Raw genomic sequence first — 3,417 nt, 5'->3', positions numbered from 1 at the left:
ACTGCCGATAGTTTCGAGTCCTGGAATGGATTAATTGCCTGTACACGTAATTTGTACAGAGCCCTCATTGAGAGAGACCTACTCGCATCTGGGCTTTTTTTTTTTTTTTTTTTTTTTTTGTTACCCTAAGGAACTTTCGCCACAAGGAGAAAAAACAACCGATATCTAACGTAAACAACAACAAATATAATTTAAACATGAGCAGTTGCCTGAAGGTGAACCTGTCTGTTCAAAACCGGTAACGCTTATATTTTTGTAAATAAACCGCGATATTAACAGTGGATGGTTGTTGTTTTCATCCTTGCAAGAAACGACTTGTACCTTCCACGGCTCTCTAGATTTTGCGTTTTCTTCTATACGTGCAGTGTCTCCTCTGTCGTTATTGCGAATGGCTGTGCATGGGGAATTGTACAGTGCCCTTGAGACTGGCCTACTCAATGTTCACCGGCGGTGCAGCTCGTTTCCTTTGGCAACAGAACATAAACAAACGTGAGCCAACACTTCCGAGTACTGACTCCCTGTGTTTGGACAGCGAGGCATGAGTTACCACCAGCGCGTTCCACTGCCCGTAAATCATCCCCGCAAACACGCACACAAATAAGGCCTAGCCCAGCACACGGCGTGAGGGTATTGTGCGCAAAACCGGTAACTACGTAGTAATAATGTCTCCTAACTACTCGTTCACTGTGTGATGCCAGACTAGGGAGTTCATTAATTCATGAAACTTTATTTATGAGTCTGTGACGTTTGCTCGCTGAATAATAGGGAGCGATGGCAAAAATCCGAGAGTGTCTGTTTAAAGTAACATATTTGAGCTGCCGTTTCCCTCAATTACGACATGGCCACATAAAACCTTCCTTATTTCCAAACGAAATATGAAAAGGAAACTGTGAGACGTAGATACTTGCCATTTGCGCATCATACATGGTAACTGAAAAGTCTTGTGCAAAAATTTAGTGCACATCTCCATGGAGTCCTTCCGTAACCAGAAAAATGTCTAAACACATGATGTGCGCACGTGCATGCCTGGAGTACAGGACGATATGGTAGACACAGAGGTCGTCAAGATCCCGTAAATGCGATGCGTTACAATGCGTCGTTACATAACCCACAGGAAGAAATCCACAAGGATTACGTCCAGAGATCGTTGGGGGCTACTTGGTTAGTCCATCACCTTCTATCAGGGTTGTTCAAAAGGTAAGGTACGAAGCAGCACTGTGGGTGTAACTGAAGTCTTCCTTTTTTTTCGAAAGAAATCACCAGACCCCTGAGCACAGCCATCCCGCTATTTCAGGAGCCGAAGTATTCCCTTTTCCCAAAATTCCTTCAGTTAGACGTCCGGCCTGAAGAGCTTTCCTTTGAAATGCTTTTACGCCGACCAGACACACGAAATATATGAAGATGGTATCTGTTCTTTAGGACATGTCCGAAAGAACAGAGATCATTTTCATATAGTTAAGACTAACCGGCCATTGACCTTCTTCTTGTGTGCGGATCCACACGCATTGCCCGAACTCTTTCGGGACCCGGTATGATTGTCTGCCGCGAGTAATGAGTGTAGCGGGCAGGGGCACTACAAATGTGGTGTGTGGACATTAAGTTGCGAATGTGGGTCTCACGGGGAACGTGCCGGCGATAAGTCCCTGCAGTCGCGCTATCGTCTGTGCCCTCGGTGGCTCAGATGGAGATAGCGTCTGCCCTGTAAGCAGGAGATCCTGGGTTCGACTCCCAGCCGGGGCACACATTTGCAAGTGTCCGTGTTGATGTATATTAACGCCTGTCGACAGCTTAGAGAATTGATTTAATTATCATTTCATTAATGACATGAAAGTCGTAGGGCGACATGGTTCAAATGGCTCTGAGCACTATGGGACTTAACATCTCAGGTCATCAGTCCCCTAGAACTTAGAACTACTTAAACCTGACTAACCTAAGGACATCACACACATCCACGCCCGAGGCAGGATTCGAACCTGCGACCGTAGCAGTCGCGCGGCTCCGGACTGAGCGCCTAGAACCGCGAGACCACCGCGGCCGGCTAGGGCGACATGTCCGGGCTTTAGGGCTGCTCCTACTTTAACTTACACATTACACTTTGTGTGACACCTAGCAAGGTGGTGCAGTGGCTAGCACACTGAACTCGCATTCGGGAGGACGACGGCTCAAGGGCGCGTCCAGTCATCCTGATTTAAGTCTTCGTGATTTCCCTAAGTCGCTTCATGAAAATGCCGAGGTAGTTCCTTTGAAAGTGCACAACCGACTTCCTTCCCCCATCCTTCCATAACCCGATGGAACCGATGACCTCGGTGTTTGGTCGCCTCTCCCACATTAACCGGTCAAATTTGTGTGACCTTGGAGCCATGTGGACGAGTATTATCGTGAAGCAGAATCACTCTCTCCGCGAGCAGCAGGTTTTCCCGTGATCACGGAATTCGATGACTATCGAACCTCGGACGTCGAAACAGACGGTGAGCACCACCTTGCGTGGTGAGGGCTCGGCTTTGAATTTTTTAGGGGGAGGTAAGGGCACTACACTTGCGTCCCTCGATGTCTCACTACATTACCCCAAAGCAGCATATGCAAACGTCAACGGGTTTTTGATGTTGCGACGTTTCGTACCTTTTCATCTGGACACTCTGTAATATCCACGCAAACATTTTACCACATACATTTACTACATCATCGTGTGTGGAATCTGAATGAACATTCTCGTGATATTAAAAAACAGGACTTCAGCGTTACTAAAATAATAAATAATTATTGTCAATGACATAATTAAATATTATGTAAAAACCTGTATGTCACATAATACCTATGGAAAAAGATAATGATAATCTACACCTTTCGTTATCTATGATTCTTCTAGAATAATCCTTCTTCTTGTTCGAACTGTTGTACTGATCCGATGTGACTGATGTCTCGTATCACAGAGGTCTGTAAAAAAAAAGTGGTTCAAATGGCTCTGAGCACTATGGGACTCAACATCTTAGGTCATAAGTCCCCTAGAACTTAGAACTACTTAAACCTAACTAACCTAAGGACATCACACACACCCATGCCCGAGGCAGGATTCGAACCTGCGACCGTAGCAGTCCCGTGGTTCCGGACTGCAGCGCCAGAACCCCACGGCCACCGCGGCCGGCGAGGTCTGTAAAAAACTGTATTATATTGTTAAGTAATATTTAAAAAATGGAGTTTCTGTGTCACTGAAATCAACCCTTTCGTTTGAACTTTTGTTTCAACATGACTCTCGTCCTAAATGAATGTTACGTGTTCTTATCAGCTACAATTGAGGGCAGCAATTAGCACTATTGATCTATGGTGCGGTTTATAGGTAAATGCTGAATAACAAGTGATTAACATTGAGAATTACTTTTAAATGTTAATTCACACAGTAAAGGTGCAGAAAAGATTTAA

At 45.2% G+C, this 3,417-nt stretch overlaps 1 non-coding gene across 1 annotated transcript; it reads left to right on the top strand.

Annotated features, from left to right (window-relative positions):
• The first annotated feature begins 1,665 nt into the window (after positions 1-1,665).
• Positions 1,666-1,740, top strand: Trnat-ugu. The gene has a single exon. It is a non-coding gene; the product is annotated as a tRNA-Thr (tRNA).
• Positions 1,741-3,417: the final 1,677 nt, after the last annotated feature.

This window comes from Schistocerca americana, chromosome 9 (genome assembly GCF_021461395.2).
Source record: "Schistocerca americana isolate TAMUIC-IGC-003095 chromosome 9, iqSchAmer2.1, whole genome shotgun sequence".
Taxonomy (NCBI): Eukaryota; Metazoa; Arthropoda; class Insecta; order Orthoptera; family Acrididae; genus Schistocerca; species Schistocerca americana.
Note: the sequence above shows the minus strand (reverse complement) of the source record. Positions and strands in the feature narration are given on the sequence as shown.